Source organism: Egretta garzetta, unplaced genomic scaffold (assembly GCF_000687185.1).
Source record: "Egretta garzetta isolate BGI_Z169 unplaced genomic scaffold, ASM68718v1 scaffold308, whole genome shotgun sequence".
Classification (NCBI taxonomy): Eukaryota; Metazoa; Chordata; class Aves; order Pelecaniformes; family Ardeidae; genus Egretta; species Egretta garzetta.
Genome location: NW_009260670.1, coordinates 381,799 through 408,507, shown reverse-complemented (window position 1 = coordinate 408,507; position 26,709 = coordinate 381,799).

Sequence of the window (26,709 nt, the reverse complement as noted above, 5' to 3'; positions counted from 1 at the left end):
TCCTTGTTGGGAAGAAAGATGGGCGGGCAACCCAGTGTCCTCTACCTGGAAATTCTGTGTCTGGCAGTAACCAGGACTGGGATGATTGCCTTCCACTGCCCTGATTGATCTTATTGGAAAGAATGAAACATGCTCCTTCTGTTTTTCCCAAGAGACTTGCTGAATGGGTATGCTTTTTCATTCTGGTGAGGCATTTTGAATTTGTTACTAAATTTGCTGATCTGATAGATAGTCTGGTAACATATATGAAAGATTCCTTCTAACTTTATTCAGGATTCAATGAAAGTCTACGAGAAGTCTAAGCTGTTGCTTCTATTGCTACTCGTAACAACACCGTGAGAAGAATTCACTATAAATATTAGAGTAGCCACAAGTGCAGCCATTGTAAGTACTGTATTTTTTCATCAATAGCAACATCCACAATGTAATCCAAAACCACTGCAGATTATGATAATTTGATATTCAAACTGAGGGATACTTCTCACAGTATATTAATAATATAGGCTTTATACCTAAAATTTTATACCTGTTCCAGAGAAAAATAGCTAATCTGCGAAACACTTTGACACTCTGCCAATTCAAAATAGGCTCAGCATGTACTCCTATTGGTATTCAGTGTTTAGTTTCCAAATTTTAAATTAGTCAGTATTCCTGCTCATGTTGTTTTGCCAAATCCTTTTTGCTTTCCTGATGTCTTTTTGTATGTTTTTGTAAAATATTTTATTTTCTCATTTATAATCTCGATGATATTGTTGAAAATTCATAATTTTAATAATTTTCTCTACTAGAACCCCTGCCAGTTCTTACAGTATGAGATCCTGAGATGTGTGGAGATTTTGATTAAAAATATTCTTTAATTAATTTATATTAGATATGTCTAATGTCCTATTTTTCACCCAGAAATTGCTCTTAACCTCTATTCATTTTCAGAGTGCATGACAGGATTAAAGGTGTAGATTAAGAGAATAATTTAGTGTCTGACTGCTTAGTAGCAGATTGATCAACACAATGAAACAGTAACATTTTAAATTTTGTGGTTGATGTTTTTCTTTTTTATATACGCAAATCACCATCAGTCATGTTGAGTAAATCAGGACCACTGGATTGGCAGCAGCAAAGTTATACTATGTCAGACACTGTACAAATTCAGATTAAGAGACAATCCTTACTTCAAAATCTTCCATTCCAAATCTGGTTTTGCCTGTATTCTAAGTACAGTCTGAGGGCATAAACACATTGTTGCATGCTGCCATGAATGATTTTGTGACACCCATAAGTGTACCAGACATTGCTTCACTCCACAGGAAGCATGCAGAACACTACCCAGAAGCTGTGTAGTCTTAGCGAGTGATGAGGCAAGTAAAGCTGCAGCAGCAGTGGTGACAATAACGAAAGAAGATGTTTGATGATGCAACAGCTTAGATTAAAGGAAATCTAAAAACATAAGTCTATGGACAGCAATGTAGGTGCTTTTTTAAAGAAGGATATTCTAGAATTAGTAATATTCTATGATCCAGCATAGAATTGATGCTTAGAGTCTGAAATTTGTAAGCAAACAAAGCAGTAAGTAGAAAAAATATGAGACTTCTAATAGCAAGGCGTGAAAGGCAGAGTTTCAAAGGAATATCTAAGCATTATTGGCAGAGATCCAAAGGGATGTGTTTGTTGATGAATACACATAAATCTGGCATGGCTGCAGCATTAGATATGCTCACCTGCTATGTTTGGTTCAAAAAGAAAGAGAAGGAACAAGGCCTGAAGAAAAGGACAAGATTTTGGTAATGATTTGCAGACAACTGGTAGAAACTGAGATCAGTATAAAACAGACCCAGGAGGCAGATGTAGTTTATGAAGTAAGAAGAATAATGATTCAGATAATGAGGAGAATTATATTTGTTCCTCTTTCTCTAAAGCAGCAGATGCCAGCTGTTGGAAGCTGAATATTAAACCTGGTGTCCCTGTGGTATGGTCCAGTACAAAGGAACCTCAGTTGTAATATAATGAAAAAATATTCTTAAGAATATAAACATTCTTGTGCTGCTTCTTTAATACTTTGCTAGGCTTTTACCTAAGCTAGAGGCAGACTACTGGGTCCCAGATGGGTCAGGCTTTGTTTAATTTTTATAAAAGCTAATCTAGAATGCATATGCCTTTTTTTCCCCTGCAAGAAATTTCCCTTCCACAAAGAATTCTGTCACTTACAGTTTTTCTTGCAAGCTCAAATGTTTTCAGAATTCTAGAATTCCTTCCAGAATGGAAATTCAGCATTTTAATTACTATTCATTCACTTCATAGTATATACAGCTTAACTTGCTGATGAAGACGTTCTTAAAATCCAGTCAGTAATAAATGCCTGCTATTTTCAATTCTTTGATAAGACCAGTTGCCTTAGAAATAGAATACCTCTTCACTTCTAGTATAAAGATTACCATGCTGAGTAAAAAGGAAATATTAACTTAATTCGGTGTTCAGGGATATCTGAGACACAAGCAAATATTGTATGTTCTGAAAACAGAAGTTGAAGTATTGCCATGGGTCTTTCATAAGTAACTGTCTTTTTGAATTAATATATTATTTTCAAACTGAGAACTTAATCAAACAGAAGCCACTTATTTTATATATATTTATATATTTGCATATACACCGAATGTGTGCGTAATGTGTCTTTCTTCCTAAGGGTAGTTATCTGTCCTGAATTAGATATATATGTACACGTATGCAGATGTTATTCATGTATATGCATAGTCCATTTACCATGCTCTGATTAGCAATGGGAGCCAGCTTCAATCTCAAAGTGCCATAATTAAACACTGGCCTGAGTTCTATCCCAAAATCTGGGAAAACTAGGCCAAACTGATTGCTCAGTGACCTTTGCTGCCTCCTCACAAGCAGTGAATCAAGAAACAAAGACCCTGTTGTTGAGGGAGAAATAAAAAAAAAAAAATAAATCAGGGAAGGGGAAATGTAGGATCTAATAGTATCTGTTTTGCCAAATGACAGGAAATTAATGTCTTCTTTCTTCTTTTTGGGGGGAGGAAGCTGTTGAGTAGCTGCAATGTGTCTTCCTCATGCAGCAGTGCTCGACTCCCTGCCTGCCAGTAGCAATCGTGGGTACCTCCTGCCTCTCCTGTCCTCTGTGCAATAGCCAGGCTTCAGCCAGTCGCCCACTGACCTCCCCATTTTTTCCTGCTGGTTGGAAGCAGAGCACTTTTCAGGGACATTTTTGCTTCTTAAAGGATATCACAGAATACTGGACCCCATACAGTCTGCTATCTGGAGATTTCACAAGTGGCATTTTCTTTCCCTCAGATTTCAGTGTCCCAAATCTGCAGGCCAACCCATTTGATTAGGGTGAAAGCTTGCCCCAAAGTCTCTTTCATTCAAATCCCTTTCTTTGCACCAAATCTCAACAGTTTTGGTTTTCCTTCTTCACTTTTCCAGGATGACCTATGGTTCTCCCTTAGGTCTTAGGCCACCTAACTTATATATATTAATCTTTGAATTATTGATATGAGGAAATCAAACATTTGGAAGAGTAAGACTTAAAAGTCTGGCATGCTATGATAGAAAGCTATTGGGTATTTTATTTTATCTCAGTTTGTCTCTGTGGCCATCTATCTAAATTCATACATGCACTTGTCTTAATGATTTTAGTGTGCTTTTCACATCTGCTAGCATATATTATGGTGTCCAATATTAGGGAGTTACTGAATCTCATAGCCTGATACAGTTGAGGCTGCTGCAACTCGCTGCCCTGGGTCCAAGCAGTAGCAAAGCCAACCAAGGATTCACAATAGGCACATATTCAAAAACAAGCATATACCACATATACACACATCTGGACACACAGATCATATATATATATATGTATGTGTGTGTGTGTGTTTGTGTGTCACAGATACACTCAGCACTCACACTAGCTCAAATGACACCAATGACCTCACCCTATTCCCCTCAATGGCTGATTATGAGGAAGGTCCAGCAGTGGGAAAGACACGTGCACACACGTGCATGCATGTACATGCACATACATAACATCGATCCCTCCCACAGCTGGGCTCAGACACTAAGCCTGCCCATTGGCTGCCCTGGATCCAAATCTTCCCAGTTCCTGGCACCAGGACAAATGAGCCCCTGAGGCCACAACCCCTGTTTGGCTGCTGGTATAGTCCCTTCACACTCACTTGCACACCTGCACTCACTCCAACTGCTGGTACTCAGACCCGCAAAATCTTACATGAGTTAAGAATGGAATTTAATAAGAGGACAGGGAAGACTTCACTGACTGCAGGTGTGTACTGACCAGCCACCTGTTTACATGTGACCAGCTCCTTCCATCCTCTTATTCCTCTATTTTCCATGCTTGTTCCACCCCAAACCACTTTGATCACTCCCTTTTTCCACCTATGGTTCCTCCCCTAAACACCCTATAATGTCCTGTGCAATCCCCAAAAATTCTTTCCCTGCATCCCATAATGTGCCCCCTACTCCTGGGCAGTGATCCCTCTCAGTTGCAAAGGTGATCTTCAGAGCCACTGTACTGGCTTATGGTGATGGGTGTCCCACCTTGACATGGGAGCTGAGACTCTCCTGGGATAGTTGTGGGAAAATCCAGAGTTCATTTCTTAGAGGGGTTATTGGGGTTTCCCCTGCTTGGCAGTGTGCCTCTCTGCTCCTTCATGTCTGTGGGTATGAGCCTTTAGTCACATAAACTAACACACCCACACCTCCTTTTCTGCTGCTACATTAAATCTTTTGTTTGGGAACTATTCAGACAGCCAAAATAGAGGGATACATTCAAAGTGGTCTTATTTCTGGCTGTTATCCTTGCATTGGCAAGGCAGGTGAAGGGGACTGAGAAGGAGGCTAGAAACAAATGTCAAGAGAAAAATATAGCATGTCAAAAGAAAAAAAAAAAAATTATGTCTGGATAAAAAAAGCACTATTTTTCATGACAATTTTTGGCAGTGTTCGTTACAAAGCAACAGTTGAAGGCATACTAAAACCAAGGCTGAGTTTGATGTACTTAAAGAATGTTAGTGGTTTAGTGGAATTCACCAGATGATGAAATATTCACCACTGGGCTTAGGAATGTTAGTCTGGTGGTTAAGGGTCAGTTCTGAATAAGTAGCTAAGGAAGGTTAATTTGCAATGATATGTTTAATCCTCCAAGACAATTATGGCAATCCACAGATGTCATTCTATTTGTTATCTCTTAGACAACAACTTAGCAAAACTCTGATGAAAACATTACAAAAAATTTATGATAGGCTTTCAAACTTTGAAAAGATTTCATAGACTGCTTTTGAGAAATTGTGTGGCAACTTGATCCACTTGTTTGTTGCTCGCTTTATTGTTCTCTTGGTGCAGCTACAGTGGCATTTATTCTTCCATAATGTTAACTACCATAATGGAGGTTTCAGGGTGTACTCATGGCAGGGCTTCTTGACTCAGCATTGTATTGTTACCCTACAACATGTTAGTGAGCCGGCTCCTTTCAGCTAACCCTAAAAGGTGTTCAGCTGAGGATTCAGCTGTTCTGCTTAAAAACAAGACCTTTTTTTAACTTGCTGTCACTCTGTATGCCCTCAAATATCATTTGAATAAAACACTTATGAGAGACCCATGCAGTTTCCACTCCACTGATATTTGGAAGTATAGCATAGATACATAGGTTAAAATAAAAGTGTACAGCCAGACTGTTTTGTGGCCAAAGATGACAAAAAATGTCTTGTAGCTAGAGTGAGCCAACTACATTCAGATGCACAGATATTTCAGAAGTGGCCTTTTCTTTTCAATAGTGAAATAGAAGGAAGCTAGGGCATTTACCCATGACTCCAGCCTTCCAAGTAATGGCACTGTCTTTAAGCATTATTAACTGCCAGCTGTCTTCACCCCCCTGTCCTTGGGGGACAATGACAATCCCATTTTGTCTGTTCCTTGATGCAGTGTTCCAGAAGCCAGCCCTTGCAATTCTTTCATCTGCTTTAAGAAAAAGGGTGTCAAGAACTGAAAGAGCATGGGAGATCACTTCTCTTAGAACTTTCTTATCTTTGATGGCAACCTGAATTTCTGCTTCCCATTTGTTTTTTAATCTGCCGTGACTTCTCCATTTCACACTACTTAGAATTTCAGAGAGAATGGCTATTTGTCATTTAAATACATCTGGTTTTTCCTCTTGCATTTTGGTAATTTATTTTCACTGTCAGAGTAGGGCATGGACTACTGCATATGAGTGTAGGGTTTTTTCAGATGTAAAAGTAATGAAACAGTTGTACTCTGTGTAAGACATTCTGGGCATTTGCTTTTTTTTGTTAATTGTTTAGATGGGTTCTGACCTGATTCAGACATGGTATGTAATATTATATTTCATCCAAAGAGATACATATATGCATGAAATAATATATGCATACATATCCATTTAACTCAGAAGATATTAAAATCCTTTTAGAATGAAAGCTGAAAAAAATTCAAAGTAAATTTGGTTATTCATTTTACATCCGTATCTGACAGAAGCAAATACTGAGTTTGGTTCTTTTGGAAATACACAAGAATGATAGTTTTAATATCAGACTTACTTTTTTTAAAAAAATGTAGTTAATATTTTCACTTATCAGAGTGTCATTAAGCTGAGAAAAGTATAAAGTCAAAGTTGTTTTGGAGTATGATCTGAACAATTGATTTTGATTTTTCACTGAAAATCATTGTTTTTTGCTTGAAGCTATAAGTGATCAAGTTATGAACATGTAAAATCAGAAGCAAAATTCAATAATAATATTGCTAATATTGTCCACGTGAGAGAAAAAAGGAAAAAAACTTTCTTCTAAATCCAAACTTCTATTTCCACTTGATTTACTATTGTGACATGATAAACCTGCTATAATGCTTGGTATCATCACTACCATGAAAGCTAGCCTTTTGTTTCTTTCATACCACAGGAGCAATATATAAGGGACATTTTTATAGGTCAGAGTATAGGTTTTCTTCTAGAATAAAAACTGAGATGTCATCTGAATAGGACATGCATCCTGTGTTTTATGTTCTATCAACACATGAGATCTTCAAAATGCTCTGCAAAACAGAAATTGTAAAGACAGTATACATCTGACTGAGTAAAAGCTACTGGTGTATTATATTGCCATTAGTACTGAATATTAACATGTTTGAAATTAAACAGACCTCCACGGATTCTTGACATAAACATAAAATTGCCTTTGAGAAATGATATTAAAAAAGGTTTTTGATGTAATTGCTATAATGCTTATATCACCTCTACTATGCAAATGTGTTCCACAACAACAGCAACAGCCTTAGCTTTAAAAAGAACAAGTATTCTTTCTGGCTTTACTTTCTATATGTCTGAAAATCTTTGCAAATGTTCATATTATATCAACACATAAAAAATCTAGACATCATATTTTTTGCTAGTACAAATACAGGTGGGCAACAATCCTTTGATTTTACTCAAGTTGCATCACTTTGCAGAGAGAGAGCGAGTATAACTCAGATTTTTGTAAAAGAGAACATCAGTTTCAATGTTGTAGTAAACCTTCTGGCAACAAATCAAATAGAACCTATCTGTATTTCCATAGTGCAGAGAAAAGTACACTTGCTTTCTATAATATTTGATAACATCTAACTTGAAACCAGCTAACAATGTCTGTTCTCTGTGAAATTCAAACAGTTGATTTTATTTAATCTGAAATAGAAATAAGTACCTTTTTTGTAAATAATTTTGGTGAAGAAGAAAAAGGAAATAAATTACCTTGTTTTAGATATTTTGTATAATGTAGTTATTTGGTTGGATAAAGTTAAATAACATTTATGTTTGGAACTTTCTGTTCTAATGTTACTGTTGGTTTTTTTTTCTTTTTCCCAATAGAGTGGTAATATATTATATATACATATATAATATACAGATGGCTGAATATGAGCCAGCAGTGTGCCTGGGTGCCCAAGAAGGCCAGTATCAGGAATATCCTGTATCAGGAATAGCGTGGCCAGCAGGAGTAGGGAAGTGATCATGTCCCTGTACTCGGCACTGGTGAGGCTGCACCTCGAATGCTGTTTTCAGTTTTGGGCCCCTCACTACAAGAAAGACGTTGCATTGCTGGAACATGTCCAGAGGAGACCCACAAAGCCGGTTAGGGGTCTGGAGCACAAGTCTTATGAGGAGCGGCTGAGGGAACTGCGGTTTTTTAATGTGGAGAAAAGGAGACTGAGGGGAGACCTTATCAACTCTACAACTACCTGAAAGGAGGCTGTAGTGAGGTGGGGGTCAGTCTCTTCTCCCAAGTAACAAGTAATAGGACAAGAGGAAACGGCCTCATGTTGTGCGAGGGCAGGTTTAGATTAGACATTATGAATTTTTTTTTCAATGTCAGGCACTGGAATGGGCTGCCCAGGGAAGTGGTCGAGTTCCCGTCCCTGGAGATATTTAAAAGACGGGTAGACAAGGTTCCTAGTGACATGGTTTGGTAGTGGGATGTCAGTGTTAGATTAATGGTTGGACTTGATGATCTTAAAGGTATTTTACAAACTAAATGATTCTATGATTCTATAATATATATTGTGGGATGCAAGAAGTGCAGAAGCCGAATGGGCAGTAACCGCAAGGCTAAGAAGAGGAGGAGCAAGAGGATGTCACCGTGACCACACAGTGACTGGCAGGACTAGGATGCAGCTTTGCTATAAAGCTTAGGGCTCGAAATTAAACTGCGTCACTTGGAGCATCCATACTGTGTATGCCGTGTTTCCTTGACCCGCAGACGGCAGGGTGTCTGCGTGATCCTTCGGGTAACCTTAAAGTTGATACAAGAACCAACAAGATATTAAATATGTCCCATTGGTGTATTAGTATGTTAAAATCAGTAAACCTCTCTAATATTTAAGTTTGAAATAAGAGGCTTTTGTTTCTTCTTTTTTGTTCTATCTTGTTGACATGAAATTTTCTCTCACAATTTTATGATTTTTTTGTCAAAATTGATGAAATGCTTTTAAATTAATACAAAACTGTACTTTTAAAAACATCATGCTGAGAATTTTTCACCCAGTTTTAGTTTTTTCTACCAAAAGCTGTTGCCTTTTCAACAGTCCAGAACTCCCAGGCTGTTTTGCCTGAGATGTAATTGCAGATACTTCTTCTCTGTATACATAATGTTTTTTAGAACTTTCAAACCCTGTTTAACTTCTCAAAAATCTATTTACTCTACTTCCCTAGATCAAAGTTATTGATTCTAAATAAAGTATCAAAACTCCAACTTTGAGAAAAACTAGTAAGACTGATAGGCTCTAATTTAAACTCCTCTTATTATTTTTTTGTAAAATCAATGTATTTTAATAAGGTCTATCCAAACATGTTAGATTTATATCATTATTTCCAACTTGACAAAAAAAAAAAAAAAAAGCTAAGTTATTTCTAATATAATCCTGTAGTCAGATCAAGTTTATAGCAACTATTGGTATGATAAGAACAATGTTTTGAAAGGTGGTGCACATGTTTGGGCCAGGAATTGCTGTCTCTCAAGCAATACCTTTATGACTGCTTTGAACACAGAGGCCAATATTGAAGGAATCTAAAAAACCCACACACTACTCACTGGCATGAATTTATGTCAAAGAGGTAGGGTAGGAATAGCTGGGAATACAGAGATTTATCCTCTTCAACTCTGGGGACTAAACATCCTCATGTACTGTGGAGCACTTATGACCCTGCTCAGTATAGTGTGGTCAGGTTATGGTAGCACAGCTATGCAGCTAGGTAACTTCCCTTTTTTTCTCATGCTTTTTTCCATCCCTGAATCTTTTAAACATTCCAAGTCATGCTTTGGGATACTGCATAGACAGCTTGCACTACTGCTGCCTGTATCAGTCCTGTGCTGATCATTTGGCAACCTTTTGTTGGGGGCAGATGTATTCAGAAATCAGTAGAACAGAAGAAAGGAAAATTTATGTTATGAACTTTGATGTTATACCAGGCAGTAATGCAAAACAATGTACAAATTTTTACTCTTTTTAAAGAGAAAGGAGTTCTGTTTCTAGGGTTGTTATTTTTCACTGGTGTTTGTTGTGTTTGTTTTTTTCTACGAGAGGGGTATTACAAAACCATCAGCAGTGTCACCCTCCCCCTCACACTAAGATATGACTTACTGGTTGTGAAAACTAAAGAATGATGGGAAAGACAGGGAAAAAAGAACGGTGGTGTAGGAGGCCATGTTGCTACATATTCAGAGAGGGTTAGCTTTCTGCTATGAGAGACCAGATTATGCAAGCTAACATCTGCTCTGAACCAGTCCCTGAAAGAGTTTCTGTCCCTAAGGATTTCGTAGGGATTCTTGGTAACTAGTCACCTGACATAAGCAGCAACACTAACTGAATGGTATTCCTGATGGAGGAAGGGGAGCTATTGTTCACAGGTAGACAAGGAGTTGAGGGCAAGGAGGGAAGATGGGAGAGGCATGTTACTTCACTGGCATGCCTCTTTATCATCCATGTGTGGACCTTTACCTCCTTATCAAGGCCAGGAAGTCATAGCAAGAACTTTAAAGAATAGGGAGGACTCATGACCAAATGTTCATGAACGATACAGTTTCAACTTCCCTTAGCTTGTTCTTTTATGTTAAGTATATGTCTTAGGCATGAGAAGGTCACGGAAGGAAGGATGGGCTCTGTGGATAGCTAAAAATTGCAGGTCCTTAACAGAGACATGGTAAGCTGATGTTGCTTAGCTGAGAAAAGAGACGTGGGAGACCCAGAAGTAATAGAGGTTGATTAGTGTCAGATGTATTACTGCCAATATTAGTACTATTGGTTCATTCAGCTTTTGGCTGTTGAATTCTTGCCCCTTCTTACAAGGGAGCTGAGGCCAACTTTCTGCCTCTGACTGAAAAAAGTCTAGCATACATGACTGGTGAGATCAATGCTGTTCTCACCAAAAAAATAACCTGTTTTTGTTCCTTTGGGGAAGGGCAGCTCCTAGTGTAAGGTTTCTGAGATGCAGTTCACTATAAATGTTCAGGTTAATGATTGAAATAGCTTGCTGGCCGGGTAAGGAATGAATTAGCATCCCTTCTCCCACAGGAGCTGGTTCAGCCCCTCATCTGATCCATGAATGGCCCCATGCAGACGACTATCTGTGACCATGTTATATGATGCAGGAGTATGTGTGACATCCTTCACAGTGCTAAGTGGAAACTAGTTACTCCCTCATCAGTGAATACAGGCCTGTAAGTGCAATACTCTTGCAATTCTGGTGCCCCGGAGTGACTTATTTGTAGCAGTTGAGTATGTCTTGTATATGACTTCTAGGATCATAAAAATTTGGTACTCCTACCTCTCTTTTTATCTGATTTGAGCCTTGACTGGCTGAGTATGGGGGATATAGAGAATCTTTTAGATATTCCCCAGAATACAGGATTTATCATTTTTGTGTAGGATATCAAGCTGGATAGATAAATAGCTGGGTCTGGTAATGTTGAAGTGGAAACAAGACCATTTTAGACTCGAGCAGGGCTTAGAAAACCAGTAACTTTCTATGTATTTAAAGGAGTCATTGAAGATGTGAGCATAGTTTTTTGAACTTCATGTTATGAACTGTTAAATTGATTTCTGTGACCAAAAGCAGTAAAATAAGTTGTCGCCAACTTAAAAATGAAGATATAAAAAGTAATGCAATGGGATTATTTTTTTTATCTGTTATATCAATCATATTGATATAATACGCTAACTTCTTTGACAGAATAATGTATTTGTCTTAACAACTTTATTTTTTAACCTATTATATTTTAGTTAATGTATTAAATTTTAAATCTACCATCTCCTCTACTGTTTCTTCTCTATAAACTAGTTCTAAGCCAGAAGAAAAAGCCTCTGTGTTCTTTAAAGTAAGCATTTAGTTGGCAGTGCAGTAGGTGCACTAATTAATATAATCAAAACCATAAGCCATTACTGCAAGCTTGAAATGGACAATTTAATGGACTGAGTTTTATGCAGTTTCTAATGAAAGTTGACCCCTTTGGTTAATCAGAATTCATAGTAATGCAGCACTGTCTAAGTGCTGCATAAAATTCTTTACCTGAAGCTGGCAAATAGACTGTGGTTAAAATACAAGGGGGGAGGAAAGCAATAAGAGAGACCTCATAATAATAAAAAAGCCCTCATAAAAGTCCATCATATGCATTTATTCAGGTTAGTTATGTGATACTGTTCAATATGCTTTAAAGAAGAAACTGTTTCTAAAAGAATAAGGAAAGCCACAGTGGCAAAGACATGCGTGGTATTTTAATATAAGTGCTGCAAGTCATTAGTTCCTGGCTTATTAGATGCAATATAATTCTTCTACTTAGACTTCAACTAAATAGTTATTAGTTAAGCAAAGTGCCCTAACCGTACTTCACATCCAAGGCGCAATTTCATGCCAAAGGTATAAATGCTGAGATATGAACATGAAGGATTCAATAATGATTTTTATTTTAACTACATTCAGTCATTTTTCATTTTGATTGTCAAATGCACTGAATATTAAGACAAGGCATGATAGCCTTGCATTTATAGAAGCAGTGGCATAAATATTGCTAGAAAGAAGTATCAAAACAGTGAGATAATCTTAAAAATGTAGGAGGTTGACTCCAAAATTGTAGGATGGGAAAAACGATGAAAAGAATGAATCTGTGTTCCATTGAGTTAAAAGGAAATGTTATGAAATGTCTGAATTTACACAAGATTGCTCACAGGGCTAATCTTAATTCCCTTATTACTGATGTACCTTTATTTAACTCTGGATTGTATCAGATTAGTATCAGTGCACTATGAGTGCTGGGCATTTGGGGATGTTTGTTTCTAAGGTTTCCATTTTTTTCTGTTTTAGGTTAAAGTATAATTCTTCGATTGCTTTAAGAAAATGTAAGGGCAAAAATACCCTAGTAGCAACCATTTTCTATTCTCAGTTGAGAAAAAAAATTAAAATAAAGGCAGTTCTTTATTTCCTGATCACAGTAAGAAATCCTGTGCTTTAAGAAAATTGTAATAATACATGGGACATGCTTGATTTTATAAGTACAATCTTGGCTGATTTTACTTGTGAACAATGCCACTGCTACACTGGTTCATATCTAATCTGCACTTCACAATCTTTACTTACTATGATTTTCATTAACAGAAGAGGGTTTGGTTTTGTTTTTTTTTAAAATCACAATTAAACCTCATTTCAGGATGAAATGATCCATATTTCTAATGAACTTGATAAGTGAAGACTATCGTTGTGCCTATATGTGATAAGAGTATGCACACAAAGAAATAAACACTGGCAACCTGTGAGTGACCTGTAATGATTTCTTAAATGCAAGAAATTATTTTGAAACATCTAATTGTTTGTATTTTAAGAATATAAAACATTGTTAGAAGAAAAAAAATCTCATTGCAGTTTATTGCTACTACTGCTGAAATAATGCATCGAATTTGTCCATGTAATTGCAGTACTGAAGGAGTTCCGATTCCTCTTTAGTATTCTTTCTTTGGGATTTTGAGGTTCAACTTATATTTCATTCTTGATTTTTTGGGGGGAGTAGAGGGAATGCAAATAAAGAACTGGCTCCTGAGCTTCAGGGTTTTACAGTTTTGCCTAAAAGTAGCGTTTATATTTCTGTGAGTTATTTTCTTAATGAATAAAAATGTTTCAAAATTATTTACATTTACTGGAAATAAATTTAAATTCTGAAAACTGTTGATTTAAGGTAGTTCCATAAGCAGTCAATATCCAGTGTAAATAGAATTTACAAATATTCTAGTCTCCTAATGCACTGCTATTGGAGGCAGGGGTCTAAAATGCTTAATCCCTTTGACAACAATTGGATTTGCAAAGGCTGTTAAGACCATGAGATCAAAAAAAAAAAAATTATTAAACGCTAGTGCCTAGAAGCATCACAATCAAATGCTTCCTCTAATATTTCAAATAATGCTCATCACACTTGTGCCAAAGAAATCTCCACAAATCATGCTTTCTGGTTAATTTAATCTTTCAAGTGATTTCTACAGGGGAAAATGAAATACAAGAGGAAAAATTCTCCTCTCATTTACCCCACTGGAAATTAAACATCTCTGTTGATTTAATGGAGTTCACTGAAATTAACTTTGTGTGAGCAAAGACAGATTTTGACCTCTTTACCTTTCTGTAATTCAGAAACTACGATTAGGCAGGCAAGAAAGCTGTTGGGTAGGAAAACAGTCTCTGCTAGTTTGTGTAGAAACTGCAGAGAGCTTCAATAGCATCATATAGTTCCTGGAGGCTTATAATTGGCAAGTGACTTACAGTAATTGGCATTTCCCTCCTCCTGTCTTCTGTTTCATAAAGCTACTCATAATAGGGACTGTATAGACAAAAGACAAATACACAAGCGTAGCAGGCATTATACTTTAGCATTGCTATTTTATGTTAGCTTGCTTCAATGTCTTTTCATGAAGGAAGTCCTCCATTTTAATTTTTAATTGTGTTTTAATATATTTTTATTCCTATAAGTAGCATGTTTAGCAGATGAATGTCATATAACCTTTTAAAAAAGGTTTTGGCATACACCCCTAGAATACAAGACCTGGCAAACGACACTTCTCTAGCTAAAGGACTCTCCAACAAATTGATTGATTCTCTGGGCTTCAACCTCCCTATTTCCCAAACATATCAATCCAGTATTTGTTAGGCCTTCCACTTTGAGGACCTGATTAAGATGATTCTGGAACAGTCTATAATATGAAATTGAATGTAATTACTGGGGGCAGGGAATCAAAACAACCTACAACACTTTATAAAGGAAAATAATTTAGCACGGCCAGACATCTTGGAACATATTTCCTTACCTCAGTATAATTTCACTTTCTCTGGCTGTATCAATCTCTGCCTACAAGTAGAAAAAAACAGCCTATTTGTTCTTATCCATGAGTCTTTTTGTAGGTTCAGCATCAGCATTTGTTGACCAGAACTCCAGGCATCCTTCCACTAATTAGTTGGAGGCAGCTAGAGATATCCCAAGCCAGTAATATTACCGTTGTTTCCTAAGGAACCTGGTCAGTGGTTATGTCATTTAACATCGTGTTATTCCTTAACAGTTTCCTTTTACTTAACTCCTAGCAGTAATGCAGGATAAAATACTGAGGAATGCAGGGGCAGATGACTAAAATACACACAGCTCTACATGTTTGAGACACACGTTCAAATACAATATCCATTCTCCACAGCAAACAACAAAAGTACTTTTTCTCTCCAAAATAGGTATTTATGGTGCCTTTTTATCAACACTTGGTGAGATAAAGCAATCAGTGCAGGAACCAGAAGTGAGAGCAATGGTACAGTGACAGAAATTGCATTTTCATGCTCTCACTTAAGCAATGCAAAGTGAAGGGAAACAAAGCCACATTCTTAAAAGAAAATAGCTCAATACTAACCTAGTTTGTTGCTTTGTTAATTTATGTGTGTCACTTCTCTCCATGCCTCACTTTTCCTTTATGTATATAGGGATGATGAACTACTGAATGTGTTCAGACTAGCATGAAATAACAATGTAAATGATTTTTTTCAGGAAAGCCTTTTCCTTCCTATACTTTCTTTACATAAGACAGAACTGTTAGCCCAGTGAATTAAAAGAGGATTAAATTCTGCCATGGTATGAATACAATAAGAATTATATAATTAAGATCAATTGGTCCAAACATCTAAGCACTGTGGACAAATTCTCAGATGGAAAATTCACTCCGGAATACAGATTCTTTTTAAAAATGTGAATCAATATTATTAGTCAATAGAACAGTAAAACATACTTAGAGAATTATATAGAAGCTGTGAAGCCAAAATACGTGAACCTATGGTGCAACATGAAGGAAGTTAATATGACTGAGTTGCTGCGTTAGCTCTAGAGAAGATACACCTTGCACCTTGTTCATGGACTCAGGAAGAAGTCAGTTCTATTCCTCAGCTCTGCCACACAAAATAGGAATTTCTTTTAAAAGTTTGAATTTTTCCAGAATGTAAAGTTTGCTGTGGGCTAAGTTTTGGTGTCTGACACAAGTTTAAATCCTGAATATCAGCACTAAAATCAAGACAGGTATTGGTAGAAATGGAAATTGTGAGGTCTGCTCACCAGGTAAGTTTTCAATTCAGATCTTTCATTACTGTTACACCATGCTTTCTTCTAGTTTTGTTGACATATATTCTTAACATTGATACCTCTTTTCCTGGCTCAATTTATTATATTCTGCTTTTGTGAGAGGGGTTTTTTTGTTGTTGTTTATCTGCTTGTCTGTTTGTGCTTTAGATTAGATTGCCAGATACACTCGTAGAAAAAGACTGTGGGGACCGTTATGAAGCATCCTTTTTTCTAACACATTCATCTTGAAAATGGCTGAACAATCTAGCACAATACTCACCAGTATAAAATAAATGGATATACTATGAGAGAAAGAACTATCGTACATTCTCTGTCAGCTCATCACATCAGGCTGTTCTGTGTATCTAAAATTATGAGTGCCCGGTGTTTTTTAAGTATCCATCTATCAGTATCAATTTATTTTACAAAAATATATCCTGAAAACATAATTGGATCTAAATTTATTATGCAGCTGGTATTTGTTTTCTTCATGAGATGGGGGCAGGGGAAATTCTCAGGAAGTGTGCTGTGTAATATCTCAATTTCAATTGAAATTCTTATGAAGACACTGAAATAAAACATACTGGTTCTGCTATGCTATTATTTAAAGGAAAAAAAGTACTGGTGATCTCCAAGAATTAGATTATGTTTCATGTGTTATGCTTGTTGTTTAATTATTGTATTTAATTAGGTTTTTTCCTTATTCTGTAGTCCCAAATATCTTAATCTTAAAATAGATTTTAAATATTTTTATTAAATTAAAATAGGGTTCTGAGGCAATCTCAAAAGAGATTGTCAAACATCCACCTAGTGTCGAAGAAGTAAGGTTAGCAATTTTTAAACAAAATGTCCACTGAAAACCGACCATAGTTTTGTATTCACCTGATGTACAGAAATTTCTTAACTTCCATATTTCTTCCAAAAAACTTTGAACTCTCAGGGTTGCACAAAAATACTGAAAACTGATCTCTCAAAATGCTGAAAATTAGAACTTAGACCTTTTCTAAATTTCAAGTTGGTTTTTTGTTGTTGTTTTTTTTCCTTTTCTCTTTTATTTTGTAAGCTGAACTCATGACTTCTTCATGGTGAGTGTATGCTACTGTCATCATATTTAATGATCAGCAGACAAGGAAAACATAATATGGAATTATGATCTGATGTGTCACAGGGGCCTTTTTGCATGTCCTGTCCTGCATTTTGTGTGGATGTAATTAAATGATGGAGTTTTTTGGTGGTGATGGTGGTGGATTTTTTAACCATTGTATTCCAAGTAGCTGAAATTGAGGCATACTTTTAAATTTCTTTTTGGAATAGTGAAGAAGCATGCCACTCATTCGTTGTGATTTGCATGGAAATTATGCATTGAAAGAGCATAGATCTCACATTAATAGAATACACACTTACTTACATTACTTTTAAAACAGGCTGCCTTTAACCCTGTCAAGCTGTCTTTCAATGTGCTTTCTGAAAATAGAGGAAGGTTTCTTGGTTTGATAGTTTGAGAAAGGTTCAAAAAGGAGAAAAAAAAAAGAAATAAAGATACTAAAATTAATGGCAAATTCCTCATGCTTTAAGGTGACATTGTTCTCTGAATATTAATATGTAAACTTTATTAAATGACTATTTTTAAGTACTTAATGGTATTTTACTTCAAACTGAAAAATTGCTTGAGTTCAGATTAAAAGTAATAAAGGCTTGAACACAGAGCTAATAGATCACTTTGCACGACATTAAACCTCTTAAAACTTGCAAGAATACTTGATGTTATGACATTTTTAAACAACTTCAGCCTAAACAACTTACTAATCTGTGTATGTCATTACATAATCACTATAAATGTAATTTTGAGATATTTATTTAGATTTAAAAAAAAAATAATTCTACAGACTATCCCAAACCCTGAGGGTATCACTTTGGGGAAAATTACTCCAAATTTATGGTAACCATTTTCTCTTAAAAACCTGCAACTTACATTTAAAAGTATTTCTTATGAAGGGCAAATAAATCCTACCTGTGTGCATTGCTATTTATACTGCGGGTAATTCGTCATCTTTGTATCATCATCTTTAAATCATAGACATTAGGGTTAGGAATGACCTGTTGGGTCATCTGACCCATCTTCATATAGCAGTAGGATTGCACTTACAATTTTTTTGTATAGGCTACCCCACTATTTCTCTCTGTGGTATGCCTTGAATGTTTTCAGTGATAATAGCTCTTTTGGCAGGTTATTCCATTATCTAATTGACCTCACTGTTATACAGTGCTTTTTTACTTTTTGGCCTCCATTTTCTTAATTTCAGGCCATTAGTTCTTCTTTTACCTACAATGACAAATTAAAACAAATTGCTCTTTTTTTCTTTTTGGTAATTCCTGGAAGGTACTTATGGATATTTATCTTATCACTTCTTGCTGGTCTTCTCTGTAGACTGTACAAGTTCAGTGTTCTTAACCTCTTTTCATTGCTCATGTTTTCTAAACCTTTCAACTTTCACTGCTTTTGTCTCTACCATAACGATGTCATTGTTCTACGGCACAGAGACCAGAATTACACATTGCTCCAAAAGCGCCCTCAGCAATTTCGTGTTATATTTATATAAAGAAATGATAGACTTGCAATTATTGACATGCATTAAGTCAGGATTTTAATACCTTTTTAAAATATTAGAAAGTGACCAATTCAAGATTTGCTGAAAGCCTATGCATGTTGTCACCTTATTTTAAAAAGGATAGAAATTAAAACAATGGAAAATAGGTGCTTGGGTTTCAACAGTATTTCACTATCTAACTCTTATTGAAGGTGCTGCTCTATAAACGGAGTCATTTGGTTGTGGACTCTTAAAAAAACCCAACAAACAAATGGTAAGAAAAAGGTTTTTGTTGTAATATAGTTTCTTTGACACAGCTTATATTTTCTTATTCATAACTAACAGGTAAACCTCCTTATTCATTGTATCATGCAAGGCCTTTGCATAAAAAGAGACTACCCAAATTCACTGTAACAATTCTGGATTATTATAACCTTCTATTTATAACAATCAAACAGCCAGTAACTGTTTTTATCACTATTTAAACTTGCTGATATAAATCCGTATGTGGTTGGGTTTTTATATACATGCTGTGTTACGCGGGAACATAGATGTACTTTTTTTCTTTTTCTATGCTGTTCCTTTTTAAAACACCATTTAAATGTTGGTCAATGTAAGGAATGGAAATGAAAGTACTAGATCCTGATGTTTAACTTAAATTGTTTTTTTCTTCATTCTTCTTACACAACACATCACTATGCTCTATTGAAATGAATCTTGTTTTATATTGAATGAGCCCTTTTTCTACCAAGCTGCTTTGCAGCTGGGGGGCCCCCAGCATATATTGGTGCATGGGGCTGTTCCTCCCTAGGTGCAAGACTTTGCACTTGTCCTTGTTGAACTTCACCCAGTTCCTGGTGGCTCATTTCTCCAGACTGTTGAGGTCCCTCTGGATGGCAGCATGACCCTCTGGCATACCAGTTTTGTGTCATGAGCAAACTGGTTGAGGGTACACTCCGCCCCATCATCCAGATCATTAACGACAACGTTAAACAGGACTGGATCTAGTATAGACCTCTGGGCTACACCACTAGTTACTGGCCTCCAGCTAGATTTTGTGCCACTGGTTGCCACCCTCTAGGCCTGGCCATTCAGCCAGTTTTTAAACAATCTCACCCTAATGTAGGACTACTCTGAACAGAGATCTGAAATACAGTCTTGGATCTCTGTCTAGAACTTCTTGCTGAGAAACATAAATATGTTGACATCTTAATGGAAGATGAGTATTTTTACTGTCTGAAAGCATTACGTTATTTGGTTGAAAATTCTCTCTTTTTGTTAAGGCCATTTAGTTGGGTAATGAATAATTTTGGTTTTTAAGTTAATTGCATGAAATCAGTTTCTTTCCAACACAACTGAGTTCAGGAAAAGGTTTATCTTGAAATAGGATTCAAAACTTTGACAGTATTTCTCCCTAGCTATTTTTATACTTTAGGCCTCTTTCAGTCTTCTCCTCTCAATCTAATGGCTCACTGTTTGTCTGATACTTTTTACTTGTGACCACAGAGAGGTGCTTGGCTCTTTGTCATATTTTTCTTCATATTCAGCCTATTTTCACCTTCTCTGCCAATCTCTCCTGTTGTTGCTAGTCTTCTCCATTTCCTTCCACTCACTCAATGAGTCTTTCTGTCTTTATTGTCACTGTTTGCACCTTAATCCTTCTGCGTATTCTTAACCATTCTTTTTCTATTGTTAGTGCTTAGTCCTCTCTAAGGTGCTTAGTCTTTGTTAAGACCACTATTACAGACTGTTTTGATGGGATTTTTCATGAGTAATTTACCTGTCCAGACAAAGATTTAAAATCTCGCTTGCCCTGCTTTTTGTGTAGTCATTGATACTAATGCAAGGAGGATGTCCACTGTTAGAAGACCAACATGAAAAACTTTTGTAGTACTTCGTGTTTTCTATTCTGTCTCCATAAGATGTGAGCAATAGTCAGTTGTGAAAAAAAAAAATCTGCTGCTTCTGTCTCCAGTAATTTAATTTGCTGAATAAAATAGCAAATATATAATGAATATAACCTTAAACCTCATTTATAAAATGAGGAAAATAATCTTCATTGAGCACTTACATCTTTAAAGCAAAAAATGCAAAGGGTATTACGTTTGTGATGTCATTCATAAAGTGTTATGCACTCACTTTTGTGGGAAAAGAGTTTCAAATAATCAACTGAAGCTGGTTACAAAGTCATTGTAATAAAGTATTAGTGCAAACAAGATCTAGAAAAATCAATAGAAAAATAAATTCTTTTTAAACTGAAAACCTTAGATCATCTGCTTAAACAGAATACATTACCTCAAAATCTGCCTATCTAAAGAAATCTTTTTCATGAAAATATTCTTCTGTAACATTTCATCTGTTGAAATTCCAAGTTTCTCATAAAAAAAATCAAAATAACTGAAAGCAAAGTCAGTCCAGTAAACACCACGCATGCAGAAATTCATGATGTCAGTCCCATTTCTACTAAATTGATTCTGTATTGTAAGGAACTCAGAGAAAGAAAATGCAGTCCCTAACTCCAATCTTGATACCTTCTAATTGTGAGAATAAGTCTTGAACTATCTACTTTCAATGCTGTTATGATATCTCCTGTTGACTGCAGTCTGTATGGTGGTTTTGATCATTCTCTGAATTTCTGTATGAACATAAAAATATAATATAGCCTTAGACAGCATGAAAAATCACCTGTTTGTACACATTCAATTCTTTAGTATACAATTTCACAAGCAAATACAAGTTTCGGTGATAGCAATGATTGTTTCCCTTAACAGTAACCCCCTCTGCTCTCTAGGAAAAATTGAATTAATTTTAAAAGATCTTTGCAAAGCTCACCATAACAAAAAATCCATGTAGTAGAGGCTAGAAGCTTATATTGCCTACATGTAATGAAAGACAGTTCTGAGATACCTTTAAAAGTCCTACACTGAAGGCTGTTTTGACATAGTGGAAGATACTGAAACTGTGGCTGAAGAGACAGAGAGTAGTGCACATAGATGTCTGCATCAGAAAGATCTATTTATAACACTTAATAAAGACTGTACTTCTAATGCTATCTGACAGTGTTTTTATGTGTTTAGTTCCCCTTAACTACACCTTTATGCAGTTAGCAGCATAAAATTTGTGTTCCTACATATTATGTGTTGAGAGTGAGGGAAAGGGATAAACATTCTCTGTTTTAATTGATAACTTCTGCTAAGCTTTCTGGAAGCCTGAGATTATAAATGCAGGATGTATATTTGCTATGTTCACCTTGTAATTATTACAATTGCAATTGCTGATCCAATATTTGAACATGAAAATGATTGATTATGTGTCCAAGTGAAAATTTCCTTCCTCTGTAAGTCAACTTGCTCAATCCCAGTAATTAATTGCATGGGCCACTGAATATGAACTGGCTTCAAAATGCTATGATATTTATTTGGTCACAGTTTGCATGAAATATAAAAGCCTGAGACAAGGGCCTGAGGGTGAGTACCTAAGATATCAATAAGTTAAGAAGTTTTGAAATATTTGGAATAAGTCCTGTATGATCATTTTCATGTGGCTAAGCTAAATGCAATAAGTAACCTCTGCATGAGTGTTATTCTCATTTATTAGTTTTTTAGCCAGTTGGCAATGTGTAGATTAACAAAAACAGGTGCAAGACAACACAGCATCAGGCATACATATAGCTCTAAAAGATTTGATGATGTTATCATTTTGGAGCAATGTAACTGATGTGTCTATTGTGTGAATCTGAGAAGGGTAAAATTTCAGCTATGTCTCTAAGGGGAATATTATTTTACTTTAGAGTAAAGATTTTTTTCTTCCAGTTGAACAAGGACTCTGTCACAGAACTGAGATTTGTGTATTTCTCTTCCATTTTTTTCTGCAGTGCAGACTTAGTTAAAAAATAATCAAAAATATTTTTTTTAAAAAGTCATTGAACTTGTGCAATCAAAGGGGTTCATGTTGGAAATTCTTTTTTATTTTCTTTCTTTTTCTCTCTCCCCACTCCCACTTCCCTTTCTGTCTTTTTTTCTCTGAATTTTGAGCCTGAAACAACACTAAGACTTATATAAACAAATCTCCCTTTCTCTCTTCTGGCATTTATGGAAAATCCCAAAGAGGATTTTCAGTCATTTCCGTTAAGTATACACTGTAATTCTTTGTCTGAGAACCATATAACATTTAGAAGCCAGATCTCCCTGATGTATACATTTTTGATTCCTTATTAGCTCTTTTCATTCTATCAGATCATAGGACTGTAAGAGACCTCCAGGGTCATCAAATTCAGTATTGTGTTATCAGAGGCAATAATATTATACTAACCCTTTTATGAGTCATTGAGCTGTATCTTAAAATGAACTAGGTGGGATTTGGGGAGCTTTTTTATTTTTCCCCCCAGTTAAGATACAGCAGTAGGAACTTCAGCTTGACAATGATCTGCTAAATGTTACAGATTTGTGACTTTGACCTAAAATTCTAACCTAACCAACAAAGAGGATGCCAGAATATCTCTGTATAACTATATTGCAGTTTTTCATGGTTAAAGAAGGTGTAAAATAAAACCTCTGTGTGAATAGTGTAGTAGTAGCAGGTAGCTCAGGACTGATGGTACTGTAACTGTGGCAACACAAAGCTTAAATTTACTAGTAAAAAAATCAATGTTACTGTTGCCTCCTGCTTTTCTGAAATGAGTTGATTGTTTGCATAGGCCAGGTGCTGCAGCTTTCAGTGGATTTTATATAGGTATAGCAAGAATGGAAGGATTTTGGCCCATTATACATCTGAATAACAATATGACAGAATCTGGCATCCATTTTATTAAATATTAATGGTATTCTGGAACTTGAGCATTCATTTTACAGGCTCATGTTGAGTAACATTTGATGCACAAAATGCCCCCAAAGCCAACAGGATTTTTTGTTGTATCAGAAGCTACATAATAGAAAAAAAAATGGCGAATCATGTGCATTAATCAAAGCACTTGGGGAACATCAGTACCTGCTCCATTTGTGGCATTTTTTCCTATTTTTCTATCATAAAATATGGCTTCCTTGCCAATTGCTGCTCTCTCTGTGAGTTAAGCCTCATTTAAGTCAAGCCACAGTAGTTCTAAGGTGATTCTCCTGTGTACTGGCAGTGTATTTATCCCCTATTTTCTCTTTCTTGCCTAGAGAAATCCACAGCCTCAAATGAGGCACCAAGACCTCTTAAAAAATACATGAAAATGAGAACAGAAGTGAAAAATCACAGTATTCTAGGTAAGGAGCTGTCATAGATATGTTTGATACAAGCCTGTGTCAGCCAGAGCATGAGGCTGGATTTGTCTAGGCTTATATATTCCTCAAAGCAGATTTAAAAAAAAAAGGAGCTTTAGACAAAATCCAGTTAACAGAAGGTAAACAAGACAACTCAAATTTTTAAGGCTAGAAAATTCACTCAGTGGGTCAGAAAGAATAGAAATATAAACAGTTCATGTGAGAAAATCTATCTTTTCTCCTGAAACCCTTACAGGAAGGTTTCAGTATGCTCAGTAGCTTTCAAGATTACAATAAGCATTATGCTGTTCCTTTTAGTTCCTATGTAGCTTCAGTCTCCTTCGAGACCACGCTGCCTATTCCCTGCTCCTTCAGTGCCTCGCTATGTCAATCACTTCTGTGTCCGCTTCATCCAGTCCTATCTCTCAAGACTGTGTCACAAGGGGAGGACCAGTTCCTTCTGCTTGTAGAGGGTTTTATCTGGCCCATTCCTTGTAGAAGGTTGTCTTTTATAAAAGAAATATATACAAACTGCTTCTCAGAAAATATGTGTCCTGTCCATATCTGTAATGAATAAGTAATGAAGAGAAGGGGAGTAAGCTTAGAGAACCTCCTCTTCTCATGACATAAGTGTTTAGCCTTTTGGCCTGCAACTCTGCATGGGTTATCTGCTCTGGCAGTTAGACAAGTAAGTATTAGAATTCCTATTAGAATCATATAGAAATGAAAGGCAATGCTCCTGTCTCCTTTGATGCAGTAATACATCTGTAAGAGTAGTCACCCAAGTGGGCAGAGCTGGGTTAGATTTTCTTTCTGAGAGATTTTAGACTTCTTTTGCCTCCAAGTGGAATGTGCTGTCAGAGTGCAAAGTTTTTGGTGGATCAGTGCTATAAGCTAAAATTATTCTGTTTTCTGGGATACGAATAAATATTCATTAGGTCAAAGAATACCTGGGAAATGTCACACTTTGTGGTTTAATTCTCACCAAATACACACATTGGAGGAGCCATATGAATCCATGGTAATGCAATTATGAAGCATTACAATTGTCAATGCCACCTCCCACTCCATGGGAAAGTGTACATGTGTGATTATCAGTTTTTCTCTGAAAAAAAAAAACCCTCTGGTTGTTTAGCATAAGAGGAATGCCCAGTTTGTGTGCAGCAATTGGCCCAGGCAGTTCTGGTCATGCCTTGAAACAGAAAGCAGACAGTTTCCTGGGAACTTTATGACGGGCAGTGATATTTTCTATTGGTAACAGGTGGTTGAAAATTTCTGTTTCTTTAACAGAAGAATCTACAAAGACAGTTTGATGATACTTAGGTTTCTGTGTTCTTTTATGGATCTTGCCTAGATATGGTTACCTCAATTTTCACAACTTTTCACATCAACCAGGGCTGTGCTTGTGCTGTTTCTTTTGTGGGGTTTTTTTTTGTTTGTTTGTTTCATTTTTGTCTCCCTCACACAACAAGTCTATAATAACAAAATTAATAACTCAAAAACTAGTGCATGAATGTTATGATTCTGGATCCAGATATGGCTACAGAAAGAAAAGTAACTTTGCCTTACCAAAAAATACCTGTTGTGATATAAAAATACCCCTAAATGCTACAGGAGTTAAGAAGGGTTAGAGATGTAAACATGGGGACTTTAAGGTTAGAGTTATTCTGTAATTAAAGAAAACCAGCTACTGTTAATCCTGCAAGAGAAAATGTTGTAGAAAATGTGTAAGGGTGCTGCTGGCATTAATGCTGCTTCTGACTGGCATTGTCAGTGCTCCTTTTGACTTAATCTGTATATAATTGCCACTCTAAGAAGAGGCCAAACAGGAAAAATTTTACATCTTAGAAGTTTTATCTCATGAACCAACCAGCTGTATGCAATGTATGTGCATATATCTGTATTTCATGAAATTCAGATGAAATTATGGAACCAGCTATACTTTTGCAAAAGATAAACCTGGAAGCATTATGAAAAACTTCTACACAATACAGCGCCTCTTCTATTAGAATCCATGCCACTGATAGAATTTCACCTCAAAATCAGTATCTACCATGAATAACTTCCTATCCCTCTGTGAGATTTAGATTAACATGTAAGAAGTGAATGCTTTCTTGGCCAAGACAGTTTTCTTTGTTATGTCATCTGCAAAATACTAGCAAAGCAAGTGCAAAGGAAAAAGCTCTTTATTATTGTGGTGGTTTGACCTTGGCTGGATGCCAGGTGCCACCAAGCTGCTCTATCACTCCCCTCTTTAACTGGACAGGGGAGAGAAAAATAGATCAAAAGGCTCGTGGGTGGAGATAAGGACAGGGAGAGATAATTTGTCAGTTACCATCACGGGCAAAACAGACTCAACTTGATAAAATTAATTTAATTTATTATCAATCAAAATCAGAGAAGGAGAGGATAAAACCTGCTAAATCTTAAAACACCTTCCCCCCACCTCTCCCTTCTTCCTGGGCTCAACTTCACTCCCAGATTTCTCTACCTACTCCCCCCAGGTGGTGCAGGGGGATGGGAATGGGGGTTGGGGTCAGTTCATCACACGTTGTCTCTGCCACTTCTTCTTCCTCGGGAGAGGACTCTTCCCCTGCTCACGCATGGGGTCCGTCTCACGGGAGACAGTCCTCCACAAACTACTCCAACATGAGTCCTTCCCATGGGCTACAGTTCTTCACAAACTGCTCCAGCATGGGTCCATAATTTCCATGGGGTGCAGTCCCTCAGGAGCAGACTGCTCCAGCG